The sequence below is a fragment of the Falco rusticolus genome, chromosome 2 (assembly GCF_015220075.1).
Source record: "Falco rusticolus isolate bFalRus1 chromosome 2, bFalRus1.pri, whole genome shotgun sequence".
NCBI lineage: Eukaryota > Metazoa > Chordata > Aves > Falconiformes > Falconidae > Falco > Falco rusticolus.
The window spans coordinates 30,703,452-30,717,116 of record NC_051188.1 but is presented as its reverse complement, the minus strand read 5'-3'; positions in this window follow the sequence as shown (position 1 = coordinate 30,717,116).

Here is a 13,665-nt window from a genome sequence, read left to right as displayed (position 1 = left end):
TGGAGACTTGTTTTTCAGATTTTTCCCCTCTGCCTACATGGAGATATTATTGAACTGGAGATCTGAAATGCAAGCACCACTTTATTAAGTCCACCATCCACCTTTTTTGCCCTTTAAAATCAAACTGCCACAGTTTAGTTTTGTTGGAGCACTCAAGCTCTGTTGAGGGTTCAAGGGGCTGCAGGACTCCTGGGCTCCTTTCTGACACCAGTAGAAAGTGCTGGCTTGAAGACTGTCCTTTCTGCCAGTCAGAGACTTGTCACCTCTCAGATCATCCTTGACATATAATATCTCACCCACAATAAAACTAGCAAAGCCCATCACTCTTCATTAGCACCTGGTAAGGAGAGAGAGCAAACACTTAATAAATGTTTGTGACATTGCCCTCAAGTCTCACTGTGATGGCTTGGGAGCTGACATGTTGGACACACTTATATTTTTTATATTTTATATTTTATAAAATTACTTGCAATAGAATGGAACTGGAGGGACTATTTAAGGTGCCATATAATTTACCCATAGTTAATAACCAGAAACACCTGCATTTAAAATGAAAATACTGCATTTGAGAACCAGCATCCCTACACCTTAACTAACATCTCTGTACTTTATAATCTTCATCTCCCTGGATACTTCAAGTAGGCAGTGCTGTTACCAGTACACCAGACTGTGGGAAAGAAGTGCTGTAAGTGAAAAGTCTTCTAGATACTTCCTTAAATAGATGTATTTTAGCTATTTCTTGGTATTCTCCAGACTTTTTTTCTATACCTTTATGAGGATGACCATTTAGTAGAAGTTCTTTCCACTGGTAGTCTGGAAAGGCAAGCTCTACAAAGTGCCTCAAATACTACTTTCTTCTGGCATACGATCATTAGAAGGGCCAAATCCCAACTAGAACTTAATCTAGCTACTGCCATAAAAGACAATAAAAAATGTTTCTATAAATACATTAGCAACAAAGGAGGGCTGAGGAGAATCTCCATCCTTTATCGGATGCGCTGGGCAACATAATGACAAAGGATGAGGAAAAGGCTAAGGTACTTCATGCCTTCTTTGCCTCAGTCTTTAATAGTAAGACCAGTTGTTCTCAGGGTACCCAGCCCCCTGAGCTGGAAGACAGGGACAGGCAGCAGAATGAAGCCCCCATAATCCAAGGGGGAATGGTCAGTGACTGCTACAGCACTTAGACACATGCAAGTCTGTGGAGCCAGGTGGGATCCACCCAAGGGTACTGAGGGAGCTGGTGGAAGTGCTCAAGGAGCCACTTTCAATCATTTATCAACAGTCCCAGCTAACTGGGGATGTCCCAGTTGACTGGAGGCTGGTAAATGTGATGCCCATCTACAAGAAGGGTGGGAAGGAGGATCCAGGGAACTAAAGGCCTGTGAGTCTGACCCCAGTGCCAGGGAAGGTTATGGAGCAGATCATCCTGAGTGCCATCACATGGCATGTACAAGATAACCAGGTGATCAGGCCCAGCCAGCATGGGTTTATGAAAGGCAGGTCCTGCTTGACGAACCTGATCTCCTTCTGTGACAAGGTGACCCACTTAGTGGATGAGGGAAAGGTTGTGGATGTTGTATACCCAGACCTTAGTAAAGCCTGTGACACCATTTCCCGCAGCATTCCCCTGGAGAAATGGGCTGCTCATGGCTCGGGCAGCTGTGCTCTACACTGGGTAAAAAGCTGGCTGGAAGGCTGAGCCCCAAGAGTGGTGGTGAATGGAGTTGCACCCAGCTGGTGGCCGGTCACAATTGGTGTTCCCCAGGGCTCAGTACTGGGGCCAGTCCTGTTCGATATCTTTATTGATGGTATATTTTTCTAGTCTAACATATTAAGTTTAGGTATATACTTGCACTGTTACTAAAACACATCCTGAACTACACAGCTTCAGACAGCTTTCTCTCCACCACAGAGCAACCACCAAATACTCAGCGACACAGGATCTTTTTTTAACACTGTGGTTGTAACAACTGACTTCATCTAACAGATTCATGTCTGCCTCGGGAAGCACCAGCGCAGGAGCAAGACTGTGCTCCCAGTACCATCTCAAACTGGCTGATTCATGCTTGGAAAGAGATACAGGGAAGGCAGATCTGGCTGGGAACTTTTGCTACCTGTATGTGCTACAGGCAGAGGCTGCCCATTTGGGGGTGAAGTAGCAGAAATCTTTAGTGGTGGCAGGTTTGAGTGGCCTTTTACAGTGTGGCTGTAGCACTTTCATAGGCCTAGGGCACAAAAATCCTGTGTAGCAGCCCTTGAGGAGACACAGTATAGCCCTAAAAATTAATGAGAAGCCAAGGAAATAGTTTTTGTTCCCCACCCCTGCTAGTGAATGGAGTCACATCCAGCTGGTGGCCGGTCACAGGTGGTGCTCCCCAGGGTTCTGTGTTGGTGCCAGTTCTATTTAATATCTTTATCAATGATCTGGATGAGAGGATCGAGTGCACCCTCAGTAAGCTGGCGGATGACACCAAGTTGGGTGGGAGTGTTGATCTGCTTGGGGGCAGGCAGGCTCTGCAGAGGGATCTGGACAGGCTGGACCGATGGGCTGATGCCAATTGTATGAGGTTCCACAAGGAGAAGTGCCGGGTCCTGCATGGGGTCACAGCAACCCCAGGCAGCGCTACAGGCTGGGGGCAGAGCGGCTGGGAAGCTGCCCGGTGGGAAAGGCCCTGGGGTGCTGGTCAAGAGCCGGCTGGACAGGAGCCAGCCGTGTGCCCAGGTGGCCAGGAGGGCCAGTAGCATCCTGGCTGGTACCAGGAACAGTGTGGCCAGCAGGACCAGGGCAGTGATTGTCCCCTGTACTGGGCACTGGTGAGGCCACACCTCGAATCCTGTGTTCAGTGTTGGGCCCCTCACTGCAAGACAGACACTGAGGTGCTGGAGCGTGTCCAGAGACGGGCAGCGGAGCTGGTGAAGGGTCTGGAGCACAAGTCTGGTGAGGAGCGGCTGAGGGAACTGGGGCTGTTCAGCCTGGCGAGGAGGCAGCTCAGGGGAGACCTTACTGCTCTCTGCAACTACCTGAAAGGAGGGTGTAGGCAGGTGGGGGTCGGTCTCTTTTCCTGAGTGAAAAGTGATAGGACCAGAGGAAATGGCCTCAAGTTACACCAGAGGAGGTTTAGACTGGATATTAGGAAAAATTTCTTCACTGCAAGGGTGGTCAAGCATTGGACCCGGCTGCCCAGGGACATGGTGGAACCACCATCCCTGAAGGTGTTTAAAAAATGTGTAGATACAATGTTTAGGCACATGGTTTAGTGGTGGACTTGGCAGTGCTGGGTTAATGGTTGGACTTGATGATCTTAAAGGTCTTTGTCAACCTAAATGATTCCATAATGAGACAACAGTCCAAATTTGTTCCAGAATTAATGACCTTAGATTTTATTGACTTTCATTATTTTCCCATATGGTGAGGCCATGATGTTCAAGTGTACCAGAAATGAATTCATACTGATTCACTTCAAAGAACCTGTGTTACTGCATAGGTAAGTAATTTTGCCTTAAAAAGAGAGCCTTCCCTGTTCAGCCATGCATACACTAGACATCTGCAGAGTTTTAGCTTTCTGATTGCTTAGATCAAAGTCATTAAGCCGTTTCCTGAAGGCTTTTTGTTGCTTTTGCTAATAAGTTGCTAAGGACAACCAGCCTTCAAACAAAAAACATCCAGGTGGATTTCAGTAGATAAAGATTTGGTTTAGAGTAGGTAGCCCAGCTCCTCACAGTCAGATGCACTCTAAAATAACTCAGGCTGGTCCTTCAGCTTCTTTGGGGAATTTTACAATGATTTATGTAAGAAAGTCATTTGCACCTTGTAAACTTGGGGTTTTGCACGTACCCTGATTAGTGAAATAACACTCCATCACCTGACAAGAGGTGCAGCCACAAAGACAAGGCACAGAAGTGTTAGTTCAAGCCTTGCGCTGGAGTCAAAATGAATGTTACATCAATAAAATATGTGGTCTTTCAGATTGGATAGGCAAAGATGGATGGGTTATAAGTCTAGCCATTACTTTCCTTTGTGCACTTTTTACTAGTACTTCTGGGATACCTTACTCACCCCAGCTCCACAGGTTACCTTGGCTCAGGCAAATTATTCTTTAACTAGACTCCAAGCAGTGCCCTGTGTCAACAGACAACTGTTTGTGCATCACCAGAAACAAAGTATAAACCAGGCACCCTTTATATTAACAGGCATATTGTCTACCAGTATCCTGAGATTGTTGTTTTCTTTGTTGCAATGGAATCAAACAAGGTCATAGCCCTGGTGGTGGTCTCCACAAGTTCATTGCACTAAGGGTAAAAGGGAATAGGGACTCACTAATTCATTCATCACCATTGATTTGACATGCAATTTATTAATGTCTGCCACAAAAGCTTTGGCTGAGTATCTCCTCTCCTGGACATCTCCACATAGCTTTTCTCTCTTTTGCCTTTAATAGGAAATGTTTCAACCCCTGTTACTGCTGAATCAGTATGCATACTGATTGTGGTTTTGATGGCAGTGGTTTTGTAAAATCTCCTTGTAAACTACCCCTTGGGCAAGGTATTCATACTAAAAATAGGAATGCTCAGTTTCTTACAATTAGTGTTGGTGCCTTTGCTTGGTAGGCAATTGTTAGTACATTTTTCAATACCTTTTTCCTTTACTTCAGGAGCCACCCTAAACTGGTTTTGTGGCCAAGGAGCCTTTCCTTCAATTCAGATCTGCCTGTTTCCTCAGAACTCATTTTTTATTTACTCAGAAATCTGCTGTTTACCAACCAGATTGTGCTTCAATTCTTGTCCTGAATCTTTGAGTTACGAGAGAAGATGAGTCTGTTATATTAGGCTTTAATCATTCCTATTCTTTAGCTCATTTCCCGGACCTATTGCAATTCCCATGGCTACAGCTATACTAGTAATACGTGCGCTGAACCATTCTCTCATGCTGAGCTGAATAGCCTAGGTCCATTCTACAAAACTTTAACCCCTTCAATCTTTCTGTCTTTTCCAAAAAGCCTGTTGCAATGACCCTAGTAACTTCCAAATCATGCATGGAAATAGGGAGAGCACAGGTTGGCACTCCCAGTACCAGACTGTTTTAACCATTGAATACTGTAGACCATCTGGGAACATTTCTGGTGTCTGAGAACATCTCTGTGTATGTGTTATTTCACTCATAATTGTAGCCTATATTTCTTAAAATAGCAGTTTCGTAGACTCTTGCTCTTCCTAGGGATTTCTATTTGTCATATTCCTCAGTGGGGATTTTTCCAGTAAATAACATCTAAGTTTTATAATTTTTCTACTGTAAAAACTACTAGTATTTACTGCTTTTCTCAAATCTTGAATACACAGAGCCATTGGTGATTGCTGCCAGAACCTCCTCATCCTTGTATTTGAGAAGATCCCAGGGATGGCTTTCAGGGGGCACAGTACACTGAGGACCCTGTTGTCAGTCTTCCCCTGTCTCAGAAGCTGGGGATATTTCTTCGCTCACTGGATTCCCCCAGTGTACCCAGTCCTGTCCAGTTTACATGTGCCCCCACTGCCAGTCAGCGACACCATCATCTAGCATGTGGTGGTGGAGTCAACGCAAGGGGATCATTTCCTTTTCTCTCCAATGAATCTCTGCTTCTCTCCCCACTGGGCATCACATTTTGTCGGGACCTCCTTTAACAGCAGACATCCTTCCCTGCTAGTCTCTGCCTAGCTGCTATTTTCTTGCTTCTGCCTATGTGTTGCAGACTTTCTTTGACTACCTTCCCAGAACTGGATGAAATCCATTAACAAAACCATTCTTTCCTTTGTTTCCTGATTTAAGAAGTCACAAATCACCATTTACATGCCTTGGGTCTTGTCCTCCTGGGGGCTGAATTTTACCAGTGCAGCAAACAGATGCTTAAATGCAAGACAACCTTCAAAGGACCTGACTCTTTCTCCTTATGGATTAATCTGGGCACCAAAGGCCTCATCCTCCCCCAAGACTATTTTTCATGATAGAGTCCAAGGTTTTGCCAAGCCCAGCTTCACCAGCCTAGGCCCTGGAAAAGAAACAAGCATTTGAAATCGCAATAATCTTTCATAGCTGTGTTAGCAGCAGTCCACCTCTTTCTATTGCTGTCCGCATTTTATTCAAACTTTTCCAAACATAAGTGGGCATCATTGCTATGAATAAACCATAATTCCTACAAGAGAATTTCTCTTCTCTGTCAGTTCAGGTCTTAGTGTTGATCTGCGTGCTTTACTGTTCAGCCTGGAAGAGACACCTGCCTACCTTCCAAACCCTTCCAGTTACGGTCTGACAATTACTAAACATGTCTGAATTAATCATCTTGTGCTATTTTAAAAAAAGTAAATACACCCTTTTCCATTGATCCCTTTTGCCTCTTCCTGCACTTCATGGAGACCCCCTGCAGCCTTTCAGAAATCTCCTGTCTTTCAGAAATTCCCTCATGGCTTCCTTCCTTTTATTCCATGAAGTTTTAACCTCACTTAGGAAGGCATTTAATTTCCAAAACAGACCAGGTGTGGCCTAATAGTGCTTCTATAAAAAGAGATTCTCCTGCATCAGACATACAGCTTTTAGGTTAAAATTAATCCTCTGGCCTTTAAATTAAGGAATTAAGTCCTTTATTAAGTCCTTAAGTAAATCCTTCAGAGGTAACTTAATACTGAAATATTTCTATTTTAAGGTGGAAACCACAAGAAGTTGAATCTCTTCCCAGGGGTGCCCTGATATTGTATTTCCCTTCCTAAGCAGAAGGCAGTAGGTGCCTTCCCCCTCTTCCCTTCCCCAAGCTGTATATCTCAGAACTAGACTGTTTGCATAAGGTTAACCTGCTAGGGCAGAGATAACCTGCTATAGGGAGGAACTGCTGTAGCAGTGGTCAGTTTGCTCATCACCCATATAGACAGCTGAGCTCATAGCAGGGACTTGCTTGCCCAGTGAACCTCAAAATGCATCTGAATCAGCTTCTAAGAAATACTGGAGAGGTGTTGGTACTTGTGACCTATGTTTGGTAGGAAGCTAAGTATCAGGATCTCTCTGGCTGTACTTTCCACAATGCTCCTGGCACCTTGTGCAAGACCAGAAAGAGGCAGAGATGTACCAGAAAGAGGCAGAGATGTAATTCCAATAATTGTGTGAGAAAATGGTATAAAGAGGGAGCATAAAAATTCATTGGGAATAGAGGATACTTCTAGAGTAAAGGGAGCACATGCCAGACAGATAGACGTCATTTGAACCGTATGGTAATAGTGCTGTTGGCACTTAAGAAGGTCACAGATCTGTATTTAAATGGAAGTGCACATGGTTTGAGATGTAGGATCCAGTAGAGGAAAAGTCATGGGAACTCTGTGTTACTCAGTAAAGGGCAGGACAGAATATTGTAATATTCAAATAGGAACTGTGGAAGAACAACTGAAGTCTGGAAAATGGGACTGAGAGGCTAGGGTGGAAAATTTCCATGAGGATATCAGTATAATAGGTATATTAGAAAACTGACAGAACTCATGATGATATGGGAGGCAAAGTATTCTTCAAAGTTGAGGAGACCTGCGCTGATGGAAGAGCTCTGCTCTATATTACAGAAAACTGTAATCATGTTTACTAAATGTTCACAAAGCAAGATGGAAAATTTGTGGATTAAAATCCAGGTTTATGAAGAAAAACTTTAGTATTAGCATGTAATATATACTCATATTATGAGTGTGGTTATATTCATATTACATTATTTTCTGGTATATTAATGTTATCACATAATATTACATTATAAAATCACAGAACAGTTGTGGCTGGCAGGCACTTCTGGATATTCATAGAATCACAGAATGGTTTGGGTTGGAAGGGACCTGAAAGATCATCTAGTTCCACCCCCCTGCCATGGGCAGGGACACCTTCCACTACACCAGGTTGCTCAAAGCCCCATCCAGCCTGGCCTTGAGCACTGCCAGGGATGGGGCATCCACAGCTTCTCTGGGCAACCTGTGCCAGTGCCTCACCACCCTCACAGGAAAGAATTTCTTCCCAATATCTGATCTCAATCTACCCTCTTCTAGTTCAAAGCCATTCCCCCTTGCCCTATCGCTACATGCCCTTGTACAAAGCCCCTCCCCAGCTTTCCTGTAGTCTCCTTTCAGGCACTGGCAGGCTGCTATAAGGTCTCCTTGGGAGCCTTCTCTTCTCCAGGCTCAACAACCCCAACTCCCTCAGCCTGTCTTCATAGGAGAGGTGCTCCAGACCTCTGATCATCTTTGTGGCCCTCCTCTGGACTTGCTCCAACAAGCTCACGTCCTTCTTATGCTGGGGGCCCCAGAGCTGAAGCCAGTTCTCCATGTGGGTTCTTTCAAGAGTGGAGCAGAGGGGAAAAATCACCTCCCTCTACCTACTTGTCATGCTTCTTTTGATGCAGCCCAGGATACAGTTGGCTTTCTGGGCTGCAAGCACACATTGACAGGCCGTGTTGATTTTTTCATCCATCAACACTCTGCTTAGCCTGTATTTGTCCCTGGGGTTGCCCTGACTCATGTGCAGGACCTTGCACTTGGCCTCGTTGAACTTCATGAGGTTCACATGAGCCCACTTCTCAGGGCTGTCAAGGTCTTTCTGGATGGCATCACTTCCCTCCAGCTTATCGACTGCACCACTCAGCTTGGTGTCATTAACAAACTTGCTGAGGGTGTACTCGATCCCACTCTCCATGTCCCAATATGGACCACTGAGGAACGCCACTCATCACCGGTCTCTACTTGGACATCGAGCCATTGGCTGCAACTCTGTGTGTGTGACCATCCAGCCAGTTCCTTACCCACTGAGTGGTCCATTTGTCAAATCCATGTCTCTCCAGTTTAGAGACAAGGATGTCATGTGGGACAGTGTCAAAAGCTTTGCACAAGTCCAGGTAGATGACAGCAGTTGCTCTTCCCTCATCTGTCAGTGCTGTAACTCCATCATAGAAGGCCACCAATTTTGTCAGGTACAATTTACTCCTCGTGGAGCCATGTGGAAGATGCAGGGAAGAAAGAGCAGCAGACAAAAAACCAAATGTATTTGTACTTTTTGGCTCTGTCCACTAGGGAAGAGCCTGGATAGCTCTTCTTGCAGAGGATTTATCAGTGGACAGGTCTCAATTTTAACTAAAGATGTCTTGGAACAAGCAGACAGAATTAACATCATTGAGTCCGCATTACTTGATGTTTTTTATCCAAAGTGCACCAAAGGAGCTCCAGGTAGAAACTGCTGAATTTCTCACTGTAATGTATAACTTTGCACTTACAGCTGTCTTAGTACCAAAGGAATGGAAGGTAGTTAATGTGAAAAATGGAGCCACTAATTTGGAAACCTGGCATGTGTACTGGGCAATTTACTCGTAATGCTATTAAGGAACCACTGAGAATTAGTGGATAGGTGCATAAACCAGACATAGGGAGGAAGAACTTTTTTGTAGCAAGGAAGAACTTTTTTTTATAGTGAAGAAGAAATTTTACAATGGGAATTTTTGTCACACAAATATGTTGGACTCCTCTGAATGAAAAATTATGAGAATAAAGGAGATCTGGATTCAGCATACCTGGCAATGTTCAAAAAATACTAATCTAAATCTAAAGGAACCTTTAAAGCATTGAACAACTATTGGATAGAAGGGAAGATCCCTGTGTAATAATCAGGAGAGAGGGTAGAAGCAAATGATCAATTTTTAAGCAAATGATCAATTTTGAGAGCGAAAAAAGGTTGCTACTGGTGTGTTTCAGAGGTTTTTTCTGGGACTTTATTGTTCCACATAATTAAATAATCTAGAGAAGAAGGTAAAAAGTGAGGAGGTAAAATCTGAAGATGATATGCCAGATACTTTGCTATTCTGTAGAAAACCCAAGATGAGGGTTGACTTTGAAGAATTGCAAAAGCACCATAGAAGTATGAATAACTGAGCAATTAAACGACACATGAAATTTAGTAGAGACAGATGCAAAAGGATTCACATCAGAAGCCTCCTTGTCCAGCAGTTTTACCTTTAAAAATAAGATGGGGGCGGGGGGGCGGGGGGGGGGAGCTCTGAGCTCACTGCTGCCTCTCAAAAATGAGAGCTCATTGTATGAAGACCTCAACTTAGAGTTCAGGAGCAGACAAAAACCCCATGCTACTATACCACTCTGTAAATCTATAATGCACCAGTGTTTTCAACATTCTGTGCAGTATTGAGCTCCCCTGCTCAGTGAGTATTAACTCGGATAAGATTTACAGTTAAAAATGCACAACCCAGCATCCATACATGAAATTAATGTGTAGGCTGGGACTCTTCAGCCTGCCAGAGATGGCACAGGGATGTGGCAAAGGTCTACAAAAATCCGTGTGGCCTGGAAAGGGTGAATACACATTGACTGTACTCACATTGAGTTTGCAAATAAAAGGAAATCTTTCATGTATGGTAATGCCAGAAACCTGTATGTTGTCTTCCAAATGCACTGTGTTTTTCTGTACAGGCTCAAGGGGCCAACAAATGAAGTTAGTGGGAGCCATGTTCAGAATAAACAAACAAAATTGGCTCTGCTAAAAACAGTTGTAAGGTGGGAGAATACTTGGAAGTAGCTTGTAAGTTTGCTTAGTTCCTCTGCTTCTCTGTCAGCCCCGCTGGAGATTGGCTGCTGCTCTAGATATATCCTCATTCTGAACCAGCCAACATTTTCTTTGTATCTAGGAAGGTACAATTTTTTCCTGCCCTTCTTCAATACAAGAAATAAGAAGTCTCAAAGAAACATAACAGCCAAAAGGTTCAACAAAGTTGAAAGGATGTGATTTTCATGCAGGTAGTTCTAATGTAACCATGTACATATGTCTAACATACATGATCTAATTCTGCAGCACATATTTTCTATTATACATACTTCTGAAAAGGAACTTTTCTGTGCAAGATGTGGTTGCTAAAGGTTGACGTGGGCAAATTCATTGAAGAAAACCCCATCAAGGGTTATTAAATCTCCAGGCAGTTCTCCTGTCACAAATCCCTAAGCAAGAATTGTTGACAGCAGAAAGACTATTATGGGGAAGCATCACTACATACTTGACTTTTTATTGAACTACTTCACAGACATCTTTGATATGTCCCTGTCACAGGCAGGGTGCCAGGCAAAGTGAGTATTTTGACTGATTTTGTGTTGCCTTTCTTGGCATCTGATTTTCTTTTGCAACGATGTGAAGAATGTGTGTGGTACATCCATGGGTTTGATCCTCCAAAACCTGGCCTCCAAGACCTTTCGTTTGTTTCCTAAACAATGAGCTGACACCAGTATACTGGCTATATCAGCTCTTACAGTTTAATTTCTGACACCAGGAAGAGTTATTTCCAAGGTATACACAGGTGGTTGAGATGCAAGTCTAATTCTTATTGTACAGCTTATCATTCTCCATAGTTTAAATAAGGCTACCATTGTGCATTACCAGTTTGGTCACTGCTTTCTAGCTATGGTCTTTCATGTTGCTGGTGAACACAAGCATGGTCTGATGGTCACCCTACAGTGTGTTGATACATATTGGCCAGCTCTTCATCACTAGTTCCATTTTTTTTTTTTCTTCCATTGAATAGTTGCATAAAGGAAGCAAACTATTTGTATTTCTACAGCTGTGGTGTGCAAACATGTTGTATTTTATCTCAAGAAACAGTCAAACATAATTTGAATGGTATCTTTATAGATGTGAAACCTAGCTGTGGCTAACATTTCTTATGATGAAGCAAAGGAAGCTTTCATTTTAAAATATTGTGTTAGCTTTACTACAATTTGCCATGTCAAACAGAACAGAGCCCCTATCGCCAGTTTGCAAACTCTTGACGTAGTAAAACTGTGCTTTCAGCTTTTGGCTAATTTTAGCAGTTTAGTCTCACAATTCCAGTTCTACTATGTTTCAACAGTACAAGTAATGGATCTGTACACTAAAGAGATGAAAAAAAAATAATTAAACAACCCTAAAGGGGGAGTATGCAGTTCCCACAGCCAATTTGCTTACACTAGCAGATGTTTTCAGGATTGTCTGCAAAGGGAGGCCAAATTTTCTAGGGATGTGTCTGGGTGATATTGTACATAATGCTGCTAACCCTACTGAAGTATTTAAACAGAGGTGCAAGCAGAAGATACTTAGACCTGGGAAGTTAGCTTGACAAAAGAGTGTGGCACTGCTATACTGATATGAAGAAACTACTCTATAGCCCACAGAGATTATAGTGACCATGCTTGATTACCAAAAAAGAAAGTAAGACATGATACTATTGTTAAATTAGAACATTTGGGTTATTTGCTAGAATTGCCTTTGATTAGTGGTAAAATCAAAGGTTTAAATTGTAATGTAATGATGCTAATGTGATATAAGTGCTGAAACAAATTTGCTAGAAGTAATTTAGATAGCTCATAGGAATTATACTTACTATCCTACTGAATGCACTTAAGAGATGCTAGGAAATGGAAGTGTAGAATAGAGGAAATTAAGTGCAAAAGACTTATTAAAGATGTTCTTTGGAGCTTTCCTTGGGGTGATTTTTTTAGAGAGTGTGTCATGTAGTTCTATCAATGTTAAGCCTAAGGTTAAGATCCAGAAGGTAAGTAGATGACTTGATTTTAAAGCTTATCAACTTTATCTTGTTTCCTCTTTACATAAGCCTGTGACTTTTAGCATCACAAAATAACCTGGTGAAGTTTGAGCATCTCAAACAGATACAATGGACCTCAGTCTCATTCCTCTCAAGGGCAGGGGTACTAGTGATTGTAGTAACTAAGAAAAATTACATTGCTCAGCACTGAGAAATACAAAAGATCATTTTGATGGTCTGAGACATAATTTACACTGGTAAGAACCTTCCTCACCCCAGCACAGTGCCACATGTAGCACGTGTGGGCCAGAGGTCCCAGCAGACTTGGGAGGGGACCTCTGGGTTTGATGGATCTCTCCCCACATCTGCTTGGCAAGTGATGTTCTCATTGTGTGGAAATCAGTCTAACACATGAGAGATTCCTGTGGCAGCAATGCTTGTCTGATGCATATGAGGATATCATTGTAGGAAAGCACGAGATTTGTGTGAAAAAAGCTGTGAGATTTCATCTGAATTGGAAATCTGCTGATGACCTGCTGTGTATTTTGCTTCGTGTCTACCAACCAAGCAAGGCGTTATTAAAACCAGTCTAGTATGTGGAAAGCAAGGGTGGGAAGAAATGTGCTAGGCAAACACAGCCTTAACCCGGGAATCCAGTATCAGCCTTGTTGGTAGCCGAGTACAGCATGATGCCATGGAAAAGGAATGGTTACAGAAGATGTCACCAGTAGGGGAGACTACACTGACCGTTCCCATGGGAACCACTTCATCTGCTTGGGGATGTGGTTTTTATGGTGAGGCAACACAGATTGCAAACGTGATGGAGCCACACAGGAAGACATTTTGGCCCATGTCTCCACTTTGGAGTGGCTTCTGCTTTGCAGCCACGAAAGCGTGGTAGCTGGGCTTATGAGGTGCCTGGGTAGAGGGGAGGAGACTTCCTTCCATTCACCAAATTCACGAAGTACCCTTATGGCCTGGGAATTTGATAAATTCCTTGTCCTAAAATTAGCTATACCAAAGCTTCAGTTGCCTGGTTCTGTGGAGAGTCAAGCACAGCTCGCTAATTGTGGCACAGACAGTGAGTCCTGCTGCAGCTAACTAG